Source organism: Pteropus alecto, unplaced genomic scaffold (genome assembly GCF_000325575.1).
Source record: "Pteropus alecto unplaced genomic scaffold, ASM32557v1 scaffold479, whole genome shotgun sequence".
In the NCBI taxonomy this organism is placed as follows: Eukaryota; Metazoa; Chordata; class Mammalia; order Chiroptera; family Pteropodidae; genus Pteropus; species Pteropus alecto.
The window spans coordinates 1,489,537-1,509,735 of record NW_006492031.1 but is presented as its reverse complement, the minus strand read 5'-3'; the positions used below and the strand labels follow the sequence as shown (position 1 = coordinate 1,509,735).

At 34.6% G+C, this 20,199-nt stretch overlaps 1 long non-coding RNA gene across 3 annotated transcripts in view; it reads left to right on the top strand.

Annotated features, from left to right (window-relative positions):
* The window catches only part of LOC112473511, a 12,698-nt gene extending 580 nt beyond the window's left edge, over positions 1-12,118 (top strand). Inside the window, exons 2-4 of one of the 3 annotated variants that reach the window (XR_003044037.1) lie at positions 122-189; positions 618-802; positions 9,434-12,118. This is a non-coding gene — a long non-coding RNA (uncharacterized LOC112473511). Of the gene's footprint in view, positions 1-6; positions 803-9,433 lie in introns of those variants that run through there. The other 2 variants (XR_003044036.1, XR_003044035.1) reach the window with 2 other exon arrangements.
* Positions 12,119-20,199: the final 8,081 nt, after the last annotated feature.

The window sequence follows — 20,199 nt, the reverse complement described above, 5'->3', positions numbered from 1 at the left end:
GAAGGAAGGAAGGAAGGAAGGAAGGAAGGAAGGAAGGAAGGAAGGAAAGAAAAGGGGAAGGAAAAAAATTAAAGAGTCATCCTCCCACTCACTTACCCTCCCTTTCGTTTCATTTTTGGAGGCGGCAGAGGAGCCAACTTCGCATAGGAGAGCTCAGCTTTCAGGCAAATGGGGAAAAACTGCTTTCAGGTACAGAATCAAAAGCTGTCTGCGAAGATGGAGGGGAAATATGCTTCAGATTCTGCCGAAATATTGTCAAAATGCTTCAAAGAGTCCGCGGCAGGAGTGGGGCGGGGGAGCTGTGTCTCCCCAGCTTGCACCCACCCTTTCCACTTTGAGTCTACCAAATGACAGCCTGGTGCTGGCTCCGGTGACTTGGCCTTGGCTGCAGCCAAGCAGCTGATGCACAGGAGGCCCTGTTTGCACGACTGGCGAAGTGCACGCGAAAGAAAAAAAAAAGAAGAACATGTTTATTTAAGGCAGCTCTGGGAAGATTTCTAATTCTCTAATTTTCAAAAAAATTTTAACTGAGTATTTTCAAAATTTGATCAGTCCCAGCCCCTTCCTCTACTCCCACCAAAATAGCTTTTTTTTTTTTTTTTTCTTTCTCGTCAAAGCATAAACTACAGAGTTACAGTCTCTAGATTTGGTGTATCGCTTCTGCCCCCGCCTCCCCCTCCCCGCCCAGTTCTCCGTCCTCTATTGAAACACCTCTCCCAGGCTAGCGCACTGAGAGCTCACATTTCCCCCCTTGCTCCGAATGGTGCGACAAGAGGCTGCAGCCCTGCTCCACTTCCAATGGGTGAGTTTAAAAACGCTATTCGTATTTTTACTCTCACAACCTCCATATCCTACCTCTTGGTCTTCTCCTTCTAAAAATCCGATCTCTATGATTTTGCATGTGGCATGCTTGTCCAGAGAGAAAGAGATTCCTTATATATTTTTTTATAGTCTAGTTGTGCTAGTTGTAAATTAAAGCTTTGAAGAGACACTTAATCCTTATTGTAGACCATGGTCTTAAAAACATGGGCATTTCTGAGCCTATTTATATTATTTTCTATTTTAGTAAGCAATTTTGCCCAAAGCTTCAAAGAGTTTTCTCTGGTATACTCGCGATTGTATGTCCAGGTATGTATATGCGCCCACAGATATTGCTTATATGTGTATGTATGTATTCCATTTAAGTGGAATCTAAATTTTGCAAACTAAGGGCGCTGGAAGAACGAGGGGTAAATATCCTGCCACCTGTTTGTTGCCTTCAGTCATGAAGCTCGAACAGAATTGCTTGTCATTCTTATTTTGCTTTGTTTTGTCTCAAGAAAGAACAATTTGTTGCGCTCCTCTCAATCCCTGAGACCCTAACTTGTGATGTTTACCGTTTAAATCCACGGGTTAGGCTCTTGGGAGCTGCGAGTAGTGCTTTAGCATCCTGGAAATTTGGTGGAACTTTTTTCTTTAAAGGAAAAACAAAAGAAAAGAAAGTTGGTCTGAAGTGATTGAGTGCATATCTGAGGTTTTCATTGTTAGATGAGATCAGGTGACCAGAAAGTGGCAGCTCTTGGGTTTCTGTTAAACTAGGCATATATTCTGTTATAATAGCGTGTTGGCTGCTATGTGTGTGCATGCATATTATTGATGCTTGAGGCTTATGGAACTCATCTACCATGGTCTGTTCCTTGAGAGCAACACGCAGTACTATCCGAGCGTAACAAGAACAGCTCAGTACCTGGTGCTTGACCTCAGAACGTTATCAGCAGAAGTCCCAGCATGCCTCATGCCTCCAACTTTTAAACTCAACGGTTAATCTTAAAATTATGCCTGATTAAAATAGGCATGTGGACTTACTATATATTCAGTGCGCATACATGTGTATCATATATGGTAGACAGCGAACACACAGACACAGATGCGGTCAACCGGTAGTTTTGGCTAAAAAATCAATAGGCTAAAAATTCTACTCTTGCTATGCTATATGAAGGATGGAGTTTATGGCATTAATAAAGACTAAATTTGTATTTCAATATCTTAAAAAATAAAATAAAATAAAATAAAAGGAAAGATATATCCTCTTTGCTTGGCATCTATTTTAAAATACTATACAAGATGAGTTTAAAAGTAAGAGGGATTGGAAATACATTATGTATACATATTATATACATATAGAAAAAGAAAGATATAACAACATACACACTATATTGTATCCTTTAGGAGTAATCTATGCCTATTATCCTTCATTTAAAAATTGGAAAAAAAAAACATTCATCAGTATTTAAATTTAATCCACCGTAGTTATTTATAACACCAAACTATATATTTAAAATTATCTTCTCTTAAGGTCACCGTTAGCATTGCATAGTTTGTAGTTTTCTGAAAATTTAACTTTTTGTGATAATAATTTCACTGATTTAGATCTGTCTCATAGTTGGAGAAAAGAAACATTAATTTGCCTTTCCTTTGTTGTGAAAAATTCCAATATACAATTTCGTTTAAATAATTTTAGTATTCTTGGGTCAACATTTGTCTTTTATTTTTGGAAAATACCTAAATTGGTCCCGACTTTAAATGCAAATGCTTTCTTCATTTAAAGACTTTATATTGGTTGTAATTTAGTTTTTTGCATGTAGTCTAAAGTTAAGGAGACTTATTTCCCTGTTTTTTTTAAGTGTCCATTGCAATTTTAGTCATTGATTCCAAATCATAGTCAAGAAACCATTTTGTATCAGAAAACTGAATTGAGCAGATGAACTGTGCAACAATTGCACTATACCTTTTGTTGAAACCTCTTGTATAGTTATAGTATTTAAATATTACTTTCCAGCCTTTGATAGTCTGAACGTACTTCAAAGAAAAGAATTATTTGCTTTTCTAGTCATCTTTTGATGTTTATAGACAGGATTAATGATTTTTCCCCATCTTAGCTGATGTGTATGCATAGGTATTTGAAAATTATGGAAAGGCATCTATTTAACTTATGGATATATATTATTTTATGATTTATATCAAATATTTGTAAAACATTTGGTACTTTTCGAGTCAAAAATATCTGCAGTTAATTTTTTGAAAATATTCATGGGTCAATAAAAACATGTTAGATATAATTCTTCTGTGATTTTAAGTTATAACAGGAGAGAAATTTAATACAAGTGGTACAGTTTGTATTCCAAAGCATTCTTCTGGGTTTTTACATGTTTTCAAGTAAATTTTTCATGTTCTGAGGTTGCTTTTGGATCACACAGGCATTTAGAAGTGCATAACAACACAAGATTTTATATTTCAGCAGGGAACTGCTTCAGTGTTAGGGTAGGTTTCTCAACACCCCTTCTTCACCAAGCCCATCAGTGAAGTTCAGTGAAATGAATAACATAATTGGTGGTTGGTTCAATCACTACCAGTCTAGACTAGCCCAGACGCATCAATTAGAGGGGGCTGTCTTTTAAAGGGAGAGTGCAACCGAAACAAGCAGGGCATTATTGATACTGATCTTTAAAAGTGCAAATCCAGCTTGGCAGATAAAAAAAAAAAAAATAAGGCGGGGAATTTGGAGGGGGGCTATTGCGGGAAGAAAAGAGAAAGAAGTGAACTGGAGCTTTTGGACACAGAAGGACAGGAAGCTGAGAGAAAAGGAGGGGATAATGAGTGAAATGCAATGCAGCACCTCCTTGGAACACACAGTTACAATTCAGTTCACAGGGCATACTGGTTCACAGTATTTTTAACTAGATTCCCCCACCCTCTTCTTTTTTTATTCCTTTTTTTTGCCTCTGTTTCCTAAGAAGTACCAGCTCAAAACCAATGCTATTGGAAATTTAACAGCTCTAGAAGCTCTAGAGAGAATAAAGCCAAGTTATACGAACCAGCCAAAACTCCTTTTGCAGCATTTTTCACCAAAAAAAAAACACAGAAGATGTTTATTTTTGAGACTCTAATCCTATTTTTAAAAAAACAACTGTACTAATGAAAAGTGCTCATTTTAAATCCAGCACCTGGGAACTAATTTTATGGGCAAGACACCTTTAGGGACACAGCTCATAGTTTTCTGTTGAATACAATAAAATTATGAAGAATGTAACAAAGGCTTTGGCAATTTGGTGGTGCTGGGGGCAGCTGATGGATAAGAGACAGATGATTTAGAAAGCATTAAGAACACATCAAGCCCCAGGGAAAGAAAATGTTTGATTGGTATTAATTAAAACACTGCTAATATATTCTAATAAAATCAAATTTAGCATTCTAAACTAATCCGCTTGGTATGTCAAAGGAAAAGAAAAGTATTATCTTATTTGCATCTCTGCGATCCAAATGCACTTGCTCATTCAGCAGAATTAATTTTTATCACCAGCCTGTTTAATCTCCTCACAGATTTACTCAAACTTATTCTTTCAAACTAAAAGGGATCAGGGTAGGGAATCCATAAAGGTATTAGAAAGACTAGTGACTGTATTTGGTTCTGGCTTTCTATTTTATGACGTTCTTTTCTCTTCATTTGCTGTAATGAGGTGTGGGGAAAATGGTGAGACTGCAGCAAGAATGATGAATGGTTAATTTTTCCTCTCTTTCTCTCTACCTACCAGGTTATTTAGGAATTTTAGTTGCCAGATTATAAGAGTGGCATTTATTTACGTGACTGATGTTGATCTGTTGATTAATATCTATTTTTTTCTAATTTCAGAATTTGTTTTATTACAAATGCCTAATGAAAAAAGGCTTTTAAGCAAGAAACAAATTGCCTTTTCTCAATTATTTTCAACTGTAGTCCTCCTAAGAGAAAGTGGGGAGGTGAATGTAAAATTTTATTCCCTAAGAACTGAGTCTTTTGTTTCATTTTTAAGTAAATATTTCCACAGAAAAATTCATATTTTTATGAAACTATGGGTTTTATGCTCTTTATTCTTAAACTGCCATGATGAATAAAATTGTTCTCAAATGACATCATAACAAAAACGTTTCTCCTCTCATTAGTCTCCCATGACTATGATATCATATGTAGATATGTACCTAACAACAACAAAAAAAAATGAATGGGTCAAATATATTGAGCACCACATTTGTATATTTCAAAAGTGTGTAATTCTGCACACTGCCAAGGAGATGTAAACTACTGACTCAACTACTGATGATACTGCCTTTTTGTTCCACTGCCTTTTTCAGTTTTTTAACGCAAAAGAGCAATCGCAGTTTGGTTTCACATGTATTGTTCTATAATCCAGGCAATAAATGCTAATTAGTAAAGCTCAAAGATGCGACCATTCGGAGTAATTATCATAATATACTTCTTCCTTGTTAAAGACATTCCTTGCTGATTAAAAAAAAATTAAATTGTCATTTTACCATTGCACTGCTGTGGAAATACACCGGAGAGATGTTCAAGGTGTAGTCATATCCCTTTGGCTGCATTCGAAGTCACCGCATGTGCCTCTTAGCTTATTCCAAATGGAATTGCAACTTAATTTCCAAAAAGGAATTCATGTAAATACATAAAGTTTTGCATGAGCACCAGGAATGCATGATTTTATTTTACAAACCCCGGGCTCCTTCCTGGCCCACCCTCTTTCTAAAACCACTTACTGAGCAGAACAAAGGAAACTGCTAACTATGGAGGCATCATTAAGTGTGAACAGCAACAGCATGATAAAGTATGTGATATGACAACATATTTCATTGCACAAAAGTGCAGATAATTAAATAATTCTATAGTAACCCTGACTAATTAGCAGAAAGATCTTTATGGAAGAATCAAGAAAATGGATCCAATCAACTTGAATAATGTGCTCCATTTTCCAGGATCACAAATATATATTTGGTTATTTGATGATTGGTTGATTCAAACCAAAAGATAAGAACAAAAGCCTATTCTTCAAAATGGAGCTTTGATCTGGTATCCTCTTTAGGGCAAATTAATCATATGTTTTATAAGAACGGAATTTAATGTAGAACTCTCTTCAATCAAAGATATAATCTGCCATTCACTTGCACATTTCTCTATTATCAGTTGATCTATAAAATCATCTAAAAAATTGTCAGCCCCTTAGCTTTTCATATCATTACCTCGGAATATATATGAAGTCCCTTCCACAGTTTATGATGAGGCTTGTGTTTAAGTTTGTTTCTTATTGCTTGAAGCAAATAAGCATACTACACACAGAAGGAACAATAAATTACCATGCGGAATATTATATTTGGCGGATCTCTCCCACCCCCCTCTTTATCTATCAAGGTAATAGTCCCAATGTTCATTGTTCATTTGTCCTTTAAGGGAGAGCTTCAGCTTTTTCTTGAGGATTGTAAGCACATTAGAGGAATAATTCCCTTTGGATACCATACAGAAGGAGCCACCTGCAAAATGTTGATGCTGTTATTGAAATCTCAAGTGGAATCAGCTTTCAAAAAATTAGATATTAGATACATCCGATATAATTTGCAATGTGTAATTATACTAATGTGCATATAGTTGTGTGTTGTTTTACATGTTGCCTACTTGAGATTTTTTTTCCTTTGGCGTTTCTCGTCATTTGAAATGGCTCCTGAGTAGAATGTTTTTAAAGTCAGCTTTAAATTTTTTTTCTTTTTAATTAATATAAGAATAAAAGAACTGTATGGTACGTGTTCTCATTCAAGAATGAATGTGTGTAACCTAGATGTTGGCAGTTAATGATCTCTAAAAGGGGTATCATTGTGGTTTGTAAAATATTTGTAAAATATCTGCTAATCTTTCCTGATTTAATCTTCACCCTAACTATGGATAACTTGAAGTAATGGATCAGATTTGGATAGTAAATATTATTCATAAGAAATTCATTTTCTTTATTAGAATAATAAGATAAAATACCAGGGAAATGGCCTTAGGCAGAGATAATATTTTTAAATTAATCATAGTAATCAAAGTCATAGCCATAATAAACAACTTCTATTTTTCCTCCATCTTGCATGACACATGATGAATAACTGACACTCTGCCTTAGATCACATGTGGAGTAACATCAGCTTCTCTTTTGGTGTCTAAATATGCTGTATCCTTGGACTGGAGACTCTCTTTCCAAGAAGCTGACCCTTGAAGAGCTAGCTATTAAGGGCAACACTGAGTTGATTGGTCAGCCTGGCAATTGGCACCTGCTATGTGCTCAATAGGTAAAGATTCACCTCGATGCAAATTCCAAGAATCATCACAATCAGATCACAGAGGGACCCTGAGCAAGGCAATGCAAAGGTCCTAATTTATGCTTATATATTCAGGAGACAAAAAGGATTCCAATGGAGGCTCATGTTGAGATGATACAAGATATTATTCATTCTCATTAAGTAGGCATAAGCCTCCCAAAAAGCTGATTTGTTAAACATTTGACTCGTAATAGACACTTCGAATGTGGTGGTTCATTTATTTATACTATTTATTTATCAAATTCATTTTAAAGACAGGGCCTATATTATAAAAGCGACATTTTGTGTGGGCTATATCTGTGATACACAAAGCAATACATTGGTTTACTTTTTATCTGCTCTTGTGTATAAGGACTTTATTATTAAGCTAACCAAAGGAGTCACCAAAAAGTTGTGTGAAACATCTTTCCTTAACACAATAGCATGTTCATTTATTTACAAATGAGTCTTACATACATGTAGTGAAAGCTTAGCATTCACCCTCCTCCTCTATGTTCATGAAATAATGAATTCTAAAATCTGTGAGATGTACATTTAATTACTCATCCAAGATCAGTTAATCAGTTAAAAATACCGATTAACAATATTTAACACTAGGTTATCTTACAGGTTTTAGGGGAGAAAATTTATTATGCCTGCCATGTAGAGAGCCAATGTCTTTAATGTATTCAAAGTGTTCAGGGCAGAAAGCAGTGATATGTGGTAGCATATCTGTTTTGGTGTACCTAACTCATTATGCATCTTCATTGTGCTAGCTTAATGAAGAGGCTGACAATAAAACGTTTAGTTAAATTAAAATCCACCTGCAAAGTATATTTCATTCATAACAACTTTTGTATGATAAAAGAAACATTAATACAGCTCAAATATCCTTATCTGTAAAATGAGTGGGTTGGATTAGTATTAGTTGGTCCCTAAATTCTTTTACAGCTCTAAGAATTTTTGAAGCTATTCTAAAATAGAGGTGCAAGAACAACTCCAGGACTCTTAAATCCAAAGTTTGTTTGTACCAACAGTTGCCCCTTAAAGTTATATTTGATTCTACCTCCAGGTACTGTATTTATGAACATATTTTTGGCTTGATGCTAAAATAGTAAGGACTGAAGTTCAATTTTAGTAAAGCAGTGACAGAAAAGAGGAACAGCTGAAGAATGAAAAAAGCTACACAGTGAGAGAAGGAAATTCTTGATCTGAGTTCTAAGCCCATTTCCTTCAATATTAACATAGAAGAAACACAGGCAATAACCTGCCTTTCTATTTTAAGGTCATACATATTCTTTAATCCTTAAGCCTTTATTTAATATCTTGCTGTATGGTTTGGTTTTTCCCATTGGGTTGATGCCTTTGACTTTCACGTTTCCCTTTCCACTTGATTTATTTGAATTATGCTAATATTCCCTTCAAAAGCCTACAGTAGTTACAGTAACACACCACACTTCCCAAATTAAATCTTAATATGTTCGAAAACTCCTGAAATTTGCCCTGCCCCATTTTCTAAAGCCACTCGAATATATAATCTCTTCTTGAATTAAGCAGAACTGCTTTCCCTGGCTCCCAGGTCTTTGAACATGCTCACACATGCTATCCCTTCGCTTCTTCTATATTTAAGAAATCTTTCTTTTCTTTCTTTCTTTCTCTCGTTTTTCCTTTATTTATCTCTTTTCTTTCTCCCTTTCTCAATTCCTCCCTTCCTTTTTTCCTCCCTTCCGTCCTTTTTTTTCCTCCCTCTCCCTCCCTTCCTTCCTTCCTTCCTTCCTTCCTTCCTTCCTTCCTTCCTTCCTTTTGTTCTTTCTTTCATTGAATACCATGTGTCATGCTCTGAGCAGATACTAGAAATACAAATACAAGGAATTGACATTAATTCCTAACAATTCTAGTGACTTCATTCACTCTTGCATTGTTAAGCAGTTATGTATCCACAATTATTTTATTTTGCATTTAGTCTTCAGATATTTGAAAGTGTCCTTAATGTTCTGTGTTCTTTTGTTGTTTTCCTATGTGTCCTATTTCAGCAAATTGCCTGTTGGATAAATCCGTCTTATGGAGCATTTTCTCCCAGAGTGGTTAGCATGGTGCCCTCACACACATTCAAGCAACGCTGTTGCTCCACTGATTCTTGAGCAAAGTGAACAATGAGAAAGGGCTACATTTTTCCGGTGATGCAGCATTTCAGTTGTAGTTAGAAATAGCGTGGCGTCAAAGCATCATTACATTTATTTATTTTTTATTAAAGAGTCAATGTGATAACTTTCTGTGACATGTTCTGTTATTTTTTTAGTTGTATTGATGTTCCTTTCAGCTGATTCTATAGCTACTCCCCCTCAGGAATGTCTCTCCAATGAAAGGCCAAAAACCGCAGAGAGTGCTGCACCAGTGGATGCTCAAGCCAGCTCTGAAGTTGAAACAAAGATCACCTGAAGATACTTCTCCTGCTCAGCAACACAGCCAAATGGTGCAGTTTCAGCCCATAGAATTCTCAGAACAAGAGGCAATTTTTTCAAGAAACTAAAAAACTTAATGACATCCAAATTTTTAATGAGCCAAGGACTTTCCCTTCCTCATTGTATTCCTGTTTGTATTTAAATTCAGTGTGACATTCATTTAAAAAAATTCTTCCTAGTATAAATATGCTTATTAATGTACCAATTTTTAAAATAGAAAATTGTACAAATGTGTTAATGTTCTGAGGAACAAAATTAATGCTATAAGTAGATTGATTTAACCACACACAGAGTTTGATCTTAAGAGTGACCTAAATACTGTAAAGTGTTCTTGAAATAATAAAGTAGTCAGAGGCAAACCAAAAGATAAAATAATGGCGGAAAGTCTTAATGCAGAGTAGTAATACCACATTATCCCACCTGATACCAACCAATGAACTGTTCTTTTTATTAAGCAAGCTAGATTCTGTGAGATGTGGTCAGTGCCTCTGAAGAGTTTAAGTCTAGTTAGACATAGGTACATAAACCTTTGAAAAAATAACTAACAAATTTGGTCAATAAATAAGACCAAAACTCAAACAAAACAAATGATATAAACATGGTAGTTGGGGGAGGTCACCATAAGCTGGGCAGAACTTGTCTGTTTAGGGAAAAAATTCCCCTAAGGAAGAAATTATAAATCTTATAATCTTATGAATCTTAAAGGATGTTAACGATTTAGATAAATTGCCATAAATGGAAAGGAAGGAGGAAATAGTGTTTTTTTAGATAGATGCAGTATTGTGTGAGCAAGACCATAGAAGAAGTAATCTACCTGGCGAGTTTAGGGAATTACAAATACACACATCAAGTTGACTTCACTCCAGACATTTAATGCCAATGTATATATACATATATGGTAAAGACTTTACACATATACTTCCCTTCTCCCATCCCAGATGCCACCTAGAATTATTGTATTTCCTTGCCATTAAAGCAAGTGACTGGTAATAATATGAAAACTTATAATTTTTCTGTTGACCTAATAACAATTGGTACTTATTGAATTCTCATTATATATTAAGCATTTTCTATATTAACTCACTTAAACTGCAAAATAAGTATAATTATTCCCATTTTATAAATAAAAAAACCTGAAGTTTAGTAAGATAAGGTAACTTGCCAAATTGCCATAAACAGGGTTCACATTCAGAATTGCAGTTGTAAAGCTCATGATCTAAAGCTGTAAGTCGCAATATTGCAATCAATGTCACATATTATCACTTCTTCTATTCATTTAATTATTCCCTCTAATTTTTCAGTTTTCTGGTTAAATTACACTTGAATGCTAGAATGTATTTTTGTGATAGAAAATTTAAAATATTGGGGAAGAGAGCTTATCAGAAATTTCGCGGTTTTTGTTTGTTTGTTTGTTTTTTGCCAAGCTGTTGAGATTCTCTACTTTGGTCTGCTCGAAATTGCAAATCCTTGAAAAGAAAAAAAAGAGGAGGTAGGGGAGATTAAAGGTCATCTATTGCAATGTTCTTTTCTACAAATAAAATAAATCCATAAAATTAGAGTGACTTACAGAAGAGCACTTACAGAAGTGTGGCAGAGCTAGGTACAGAAACCAGGCCGTCCAGTCTAATATCAGAGGCTCTTCAATTATTCCACCCTGCCTAAATGAAGTATGAACTTGAATTTGATCAATGAGAACATTTTATCTGATCTGGGAGCATTGTACCTAGTAGATTGCTTCAATTTTGCACCTCTTTGGCTTCCCATGTTAATGTGAAAAATAGCTAGCTATGAACCAACATCTTTAGATACAGAAATTGTCAGTGTTCCATCCTCAAAGAACACATAATGGTCCAAGTTATGTGTACAATGTCCTCAATGATATGCTTACGTTATTTGGATTTCTTAGTTCACCTGAACAAATCAAAACTTATAATGGGTATTTTATTAACCATTTTTGTGCACAGTATATATTTATAAGTGCTTCTGCATAAATATTTATATATGACTGTTTCAGTAGTCCTTATGTTCTTAAATAGATCAATGATTATTTGCTATTTTAATCCTCACTTATCCATGTAACTAACTCAAGAATACTTCAGTCTTAAAAAGCTAAAACTGAGGAAATCTTACTCTTCTTTACCAGCCCCTTTGCATTCAGTTGGTATTTAGTAATGATTAATAAAGTAGTTAGCTGGATAACACAGAGACTCAAAATGAAGTATGTCTTGAAGGAATTAAGCTGAGTCTGCTTAAGGACAAATATCTAGATGTTTGGAAGTATCTGAATATTTGTCTGTTGTAAATTTGGTATTGTCAGACTTAGACGTCCTCATGGCTCAGGTTATTCTCTTTTCAAAATGATTATTGGCTGTATCTCATACAGTTCTCATTAAATGAGTTTATAAATAAACAGGTTTTTTTAAAGAGTAGCTAAGCACAAAATGTGACTTTGTTGACATTTTATGAGATTTGTCATATGTCCTCTGAACCCTCAATAAAAGCAATATTGCATCAACTGTGAATTTGTGTTGATTCCTTGGAAGAATATACTATCATAATTTGTTTTCACTAGTGTATATCAAAGCTAGCTTCAGGATCCATGAGCAGCAAATAATCTAATATAATGGGAAATTTTTAATTTAGAGACTGTTTCTAAATGATCACATGTTGCCTTTTAATAAATATAACTATTATCTACCCAAGTCAGAAACCAAGGTGGGATCCTTGTCTTTTCTCTTTTCACCTGTCATGGGCAGTCAATCAGGTAAATTCTTTTGATTTTTTTCTTTTTTCTGTTTTCAAATATGTCTATTTCTCTCCACTTTATATGTGACTACAGTTAAGACAATCCTCATTTCTCATCTGGACTACTGCATCATGCCTCCAGTTTTCCCCTCCTCACTGCCAAGTGGCCACCAGGGAAATCTCTCTAAACCACAAATATGATTATATCATTCACAGGTTCAAACTTTTCATTGGCTTCCCATTACCCTTAAAATATCATTACACCTAAAGCCTTTCCTATACTGGATCCTGGCCCAATATCTCAAAATCAAGGACTTCTTTCCCACTGCTCTTCTACATTCTTTCCATGCATCGTCACCATTTCTTAATATTCTCTTTATCTTTGCATTTTCTAATACATCTAAACTTTCTGCTTAGTACTCTGTCCACTATCCCTTTAAGATTGCATCTCTTGTCCTTCAGTTCTCATTCCACAAGTCTTTTTCTCTTGGAAGTCTTCGCCTCAACCATCTTGCCATTACCCTTAAGACTAGCTTATCTCATAGGTGCTTTCACAGCATTCTGTGTTTACCTCATGTTAGCAGTTATCACCTAGCTTATGATAACTTATGCTACAGTCTTCTCCATTTGAATATGCAATTCTAGAGCTGCTTTGTCCAATAGGGCAGCCACTTGCCATATGTGGCTACTCCAATTTAAATTAATAATAGTAAATAAAATTAAAAATTCAATTTTTCAGGTACACTGGCCACATCTTAATCCAAGAGCCACATATGACTAGTGGCCACACTCCTAAACAGCACAAATAAAAAACAGTTCCATCATTGAGAAAATTTTATTAGACAATATTGTTCTAAAAGACAAGTCTAATGTTTTGTTTGTCATCTTCTATACATGCAGCCTTTCGTATTTGGAATTTGTCATCTGAACCACAGAGCAAAAAAATTATTTGAGTGACTGTTTTCTCAAATTTTTCAGGGATGATATATAACTATACTATACTATATGCATATATAACTAAACTATACTATATGCATAGAAAGTAAATTAATTCATTACATGTAAAGATGCCCAGGATATTAAGGTTTAATTTTAACATAAAGCCCTCACTGAGAAAGTCTACAATAGTCTATTGCAGAGCTTGGCACAATGTAAATACTTTATAAATACTGGCCGAATGAATGAATGAATGGCACACTCAGATACTTAGACATTTCATTTTATTTCTATCTATCTATCTATCTATCTATCTATCTATCTATCTATCTATCTATTTATTTATTTAATTTATTTTTCACCTAGATGTGTGGAGTCATGTAGGAAACATGTCTTTAGATTCCAAAGAGCCTGTTCTCTAGAGGATGTGATGATAGATTATCTCCTTACTTTCATCCCAAGGATAGTTGAATTGTATCACTGCCATAAGATTACCCATTATTTCACTTTCTTTTTTTATCTACACTGGCAAATAAAAATAGAGAACTGAGCTCCTATTGAGTGAATAAGATCAAAGTGAAAATAATCAAAGCAAATACTGGACTTAAAGCAAATACTGGACTTGATAAGCCCTATTTCTTTTAGGAATTGGCCAGAGTTCACTAAAAATGTTTATTATTTCCTGAGTACCTTCTATGTATGTACCAGATACTTTTGTAAGTTCTGGGGATATAGGAGGGAACAAGATGGACACAATTTTTGTGCTCATAGTGAAACAACGTTAATATCTTCCTGCTTATACCCAAAGCAGGAGCTGTCAACCTTAGCTGCACATTGTAACTACTTGAGGAATTTAAAAAATGCTGATACTCGAGTCCTTCCTCAAAAGACTCTGATATAATTGAGTCGGGTGTGTTCTGGAAATTCTGATTTATTTAAAGCCCTCCCATCCCCCGCCAGGTGATTATAATGCTTAGCCAAAGCTGAGAACTATTCATCTATAGGGACGAGTGAGCTCTTAGAGTGAGCTCAGAGATCAAGAGTTCAAAAGTTATTGTGTTGATATTGTATTGAATCGAAAGTATTGATAATTGATCGCTTATTAGAACCAAAAAGAAACTTTAAAATTATCTGCTTATCCTATCTTCATTTTACTTTTTATTTTTCAGAATACAAGCAAATACTTAAGTGTCACTGAGCTGTCCAGGTCAAACAGTGAGTTAATCAGGACTGAGATAAAACTCAGTCTCCGGTTTCTGACTCTAACCCAGAACTTTTATTGCTATCCCGAGCTTTCTCAAGGAAATGGAAAATATAATTGCCCTCAAACCAAGAGACAACATCTACTGTGGTTATACTTTTATTAAAACAAGAATTGAATTTGGATCAATTTGAACCCTATGTACTCAAATTTCTCTGATAAATGTGGATTATAGATTCATTTTATTAGAGTGCAACATTTTTTTTGAAAATGTACAACATTGTGTGTGTGTGTGTGTGTGCGCGCGTAAAGAAAGAGTTCAGTTCCTCACGAGCTCTAACCACGTTCTTACAAATTCAAAAATCAATATACACATGTTAAACTTCACACGTAACTAAGGACATTTTGCCTTTAAACTTGAACTACTCAATAGCAGAAATGGTAGTGGGAAGAAAAAATAAGAGTACATTGTGCTCCAATATTTATTCTTTGTTCTCACCCAATTTATTACATGGTATTCCATTCAGATTAACATCTCATAGTACAGGTAAAAATTTCCAGTCTGTCCTCATAAGAAAAGCTGGCTTTGAAAAATAGCTACCATAAAAAATAGTTGCTCTCTTAACTACTACCACCTCACATTTTTAGATTCCACTCATAGATCAAGAGAATCCAGGAACCAGGAACCATTTAGTCCACTCTTCATCCATATAAGACCACATAGTGAACATGTACATTTCTATTTTTTTTTTTAAGGCATCAAAATAAAACTAATGTTCACACACTTCCTTCAAAATGCATTTCAGTGTTTGAGAACTTATACAGTCAGGAAATTCTGTTTTTTTCTATCCCAAATCGTTCATGCTGTCATTTAATCCCATTTTCTCTTGTTCTTTGTGGAGAGAAAGAACAGCTGGTCTCCATTCTCTCTAAACTCAATCCTTTCAACTCCTTAGAGACACCTACCTTCCAACCTTCTCTTCTCTGGAATAAATAATAACAGTGCCCATCAGGAAAATGTCTCTTTTGGGTTGTGCATATTCACTGTCATGTTACATATATCCATGCTCTTCAAATAACGTTCATAACTAAAATAAGACCAAGAGCAAAAACAAGCAAATGTGCCATTATTTTCATGAATAAAGTTATAGATCCAATAATAGGTGCTGAATACATAATTGTGAATGATAATCTTTCAATAATCATGTGCCAACATTATCATAATTTTTTTTTAAAAAGTATTGGAAATCTGTTGCTTTTAGAGAGGTGAATTAAAAATTCAATGATTAGGTTTCAATTTCCTTCATTTAAGTTCTCCCTGTATCCTGCCATGGAATATTCTATTCAACATTCCACAGCAGGAGCCAGCATTGCTTTGACAAAAATAGATACTGTATTGGAGCATTCAGTCAATGGAGTAATCCAATTGTCTGAACATTCTTTCCTGCTTTGTCATTTACATTTTAATAAATCCCCAAGTATGTCAAGCTGTATCAAATTGTGCCAAGTATAGTTAATAACATGCAGTTACCAGATGCAGTAAGGAAATCATAAATGTAAGTCCTGTTATACATCAGCATTTGGTTTGTGTATATTTTTAGGTTCCTACATTTTAAATGTGAATACTCAAAACTAAAATGTGAATATTTAGCAAAATCCTGCCATTATCAACATTCTGTTGGGTTATTTAGTTTTCATCAAGGAAGCTGTGGGAGGTGGTGCTCTCTAATTAATTGATCTAGGCATGCTGGCATCTGTTAACCCCAAGGATGACACTATATAGCTAGCAAAATGTAGAATGTTAAATTATCATATTATGCCCATTTCTCTGCCAGTTTACTGTCTTTTCACTCAGGAGGCTCAGCTAATCACATTTTAAAATCATCTGACATTCCGTGATACCAGGATTTCAGGCAAACCAGTCCTGAAAAAGATTGCATGTGTATATATGACTTTGTGTGTAATTATTATTACTAATCTCTATGCATAACTTACTCCATGCATGTATTGGCTACCAACTGTTTCAACACATTGAGAGGTTTGTTATCCTGGTTTGACAAAACCCACTGAATTTTTACAATGTGGTAGAGCTATAATGATGATGACATGAATCTTGGCATGATGAAGCTCACTAAGGGGCAAGTATGTGCATAGGGAGGAGAGTTCTTTAAGGATAGGCTATTCATATTAATCTACTAGTAAAAATCACGTGGGACATGAGGCTTAAATTTAGCTCTGATTATATAGTTTGTATTCAATTAGCTAAGTCACTTAAGTTAGCCCATCAGAAAACACATTTTAGGCTTCTCTTCTCAACCCTCTGATTATTACTCCTTGGATTATTAATTGTTAAAGGACCCCAGTTATTTCCTAACATCAGGTAAATCTAATTAGTGTTAAACTTATAATAAACTCAAGGATTAAAAAGAACCTTTTGTTTTTTGCTGATGCTCAGAGCAGTTTAAATACTTCCCACAGGGTCTGTGAATAAGCACGTCACTATTACTGCATGGGGTCAAGTATTGTGTTGAGGAGAGTGATTATCATAGCATACAGTAGTGGAATGGAGAAAACAAAAATTCGGTGCAATTGTAAAGCATAAGTGAGGTCATCAGCATTTCGTATTTCCAGAGTTCTCTCTTATTCTGCCCACAGTGTGATAACTGGTAGATTTAGTGGAAAAATATAACCTAGCCAACAGTAGAATGATCATAATATCTGGAGAAGAAATCTTTACAACTCTCCCATTCACTTAGAATATGATCAAACACTTGCTCTCATAAAGTACTACCATGATTATAGAATAATGGGCTATGGCTTTGGATGGTGCTCAGTGAACTCGAAGTAATCAACTAATGATCTCAGTCAACATTAGGGAGAATTTTAGGAAATACATCATTTAGTGAAGGTCGAGAGGTACAACTGAGAGTTTTATTTTTATGAATCAAAGATCTCATGTTCTAGATATAACTTTATCAGTAACTATTTTCTTTAAAATTTCTGAGTTCAGTTAGCTCTTCTGAGAAACATGGTAATTGACTTGTTCATATATTATAAATACAGTGAAAATGAATATGATAAAATGTTTTAAAACCTCTCTCACTGCCTGTAATATCTTCTCCTTGTCTTTAACTTTTGACATTTTAAATACAACATGTCTTAGTATGGGTCTCCTTGAGTTCATCTTAGTTGGAACTCTCTGGGCTTCCTGGATCTGGATGTCTGTTTTATGCCCCAGGTTAGGAAAATTTTCAGCCATTATTTCTTTAAAATTAAAGATTTATGCCCCTTTCTCTCTCTTTCTCCTTCTAGGCCCCCTATAATGTGAATGTTTGTCTTTTTGATGTGGTCCCACATGCTCCTTATGCTAACATCACTTTTTTCTTAATTCTTTTTTTTTCTCTTAACTGCTTTGATTGGCTGAGTTTCATTGCCTCATCTTTTAGCTGACTGATCCTTTCTTCTGCTTTATCAAGTTTGTTATTGAATGGACCCCTCTAATCTGTTTTTAACTCCATATATTGTAGTTTTTAGTTCTATGACTTCTATTTTGTACTTATTTTTTCCATCTCTTTGCTGAAGTTCTTACTATGTTCATCTATTCTTCCTCCAATTTCATGAGCACCTTTATGAACATTACCTTGAACTCTATCAGGTAAAGTGCTTATCTCTGTTTCTTTAAGTTGTTTTCTTTTTCTAAGGTTTTATCTTATTATTTTATAGCAAACATATTCCTTTATTTCTTCATCTTGTTTAATTCTCTGTATTAGTTTTTATACAATAGATGAAACAGCCATGTATCCTAGTCTTGCAGTAGTGACCTGATATAGGAGGTGAAGCTTACTGTTCAACCATGCCCCAGATGTTTGTTGTCTCTCAAATATTTGTGCTTGTCTAAGCAGCTTATTATATTTTTAATAGCTCCCATTAGTTTAGAATATGTCAAGAGCTTTCAGCATCCCTAAAGATGCACCTAGATTTAGGCTGTTTGAAAGCCAGATCCCCAGGCAACAGCTTTTAAAAGTATACACATATATATAGTCCTATGGGACAGCAAGTGTTAACCTACTGGCAAGGTGATCTGGCAAAATCTCTGGGTGACAGTTGCAAAAATTAGGTCTCCTTGAAATAGAAGAATTAGGATAATGGGAGTTGGAAATAATTTTATTTATAGTATATAAGAATATTAATATGTCTGTATATTGTTGCACTTACCTATCCCACATAATAAAGTAAAAGTAAATGTTATTTAAAAAAAAAAGATTACTTACTATAGTAACAATTCTCTATAAGAGGAAGGGAGTTACATAAGGTGAGTATGGTCTGGTGCCTATACAGAGGTTTAGCTACCAAAATGCCTAAAAATACTCAAGGTATTTCAACTCAATTCATATTATTAAAAAAGACTGAAATTCATGACAAATTCAGTTCCACAATCTTACCCTAGAGAACAGAATTCTTAGCAAGGCTCCAGTGTGCTATGCTTTGGATGATAATGTTATCCAGAAATATTGAAAGTCCTCTTTTCATTATTTTTCTTACTCTTTCTTTTCTCAGATGTGGCAGTCTTTTTCTGTACTCCATTTTCTTTTGCTTGTTTCTTCCTTCCTTCCTTCCTTCTTTCCTTCCTTCCTTCCTTCCTTCCTTCCTTCCTTCCTTCCTTCCTTCCTTCCTTCCTTTCTTTCTTTCTTTTTCTTTTTTTCTCTTTTCTTTTCTTTTCTTTTCTTTTCTTTTCTTTCTTTTTTTCTTTCTTTCTTTCTTTCTTTCTTTCTTTCTTTCTTTCTTTCTTTCTTTCTTTCTTTCTTTCTTTCTTTCTTTCTTTCTTTCTCTTTCTTTCCTTTCTTTCTTTCTTCTGTCCTTTCTTCTTTCCTCCCTTTTTCATTCCTCTCTTCACCTCTCCTTTTTCCCTTCTCTTTTCTTCTTCCTTTCTTTCTTTCTTTCTTGGTTTTGTTGTTGTTGTTGTTGTTGGCATATCTTCCCTCTCTCTCTCTCTCTCTCTCGTTCAGGTTCCATTTCAATCTCTCTCTCTCTCTCTCTCTCCTCCCCTCCCTCCCTCCATCCCTCCCTTCCCCCTTTCAATTTTCTGAAAAGTTATGGCTTTTTTCACCAACTATGAACATTTAAGAGACATTGCTACTTGAGTTTGATGTGTAAATGTGGCTTTATTTCTCATGCTATTACTAATTAATATCATTATATTAAAGACGTCATCTTTGAATAAACCTATGTTAAAATAAAATAACCTATACATTCCTTCTTTTCTGTTCCAAGGGCTAGCAGCACTCACTTTTATTATTTCCCTTATGACCATCGCTTCTATTCTCTAAGTAATTCTTAAACTGGAATGCTCATCAGAAGCATCTTGGAAAGGTGTTAAACCACATATTTCTGGGTTTTATCCCCAGAATTTCTGCTTCAGTAGATTGGGGCAGACACCTAGGTTCTGCATTTCAATCAAATTCCCAAGTGTTGCTGCTACTATTGGTCCTAGTACCACATTTTGAGAACTGCTCTACTTCCAAACCATTATTTTATTCTCATTCAGCCATTTTCTCAATAAGACAAATATTATCAGTTCCTTTAATTTTCTTTAGTAACATCTATTTTTAGAGCTTTAAATCATCAGGGTGGTTCTCTTTAAACTATTTCTAAATCTATCTTCTGCTGAATGGTTAGAACGGGATACAAGACTGTGACTAATTCTGACATAATAAAAATAAC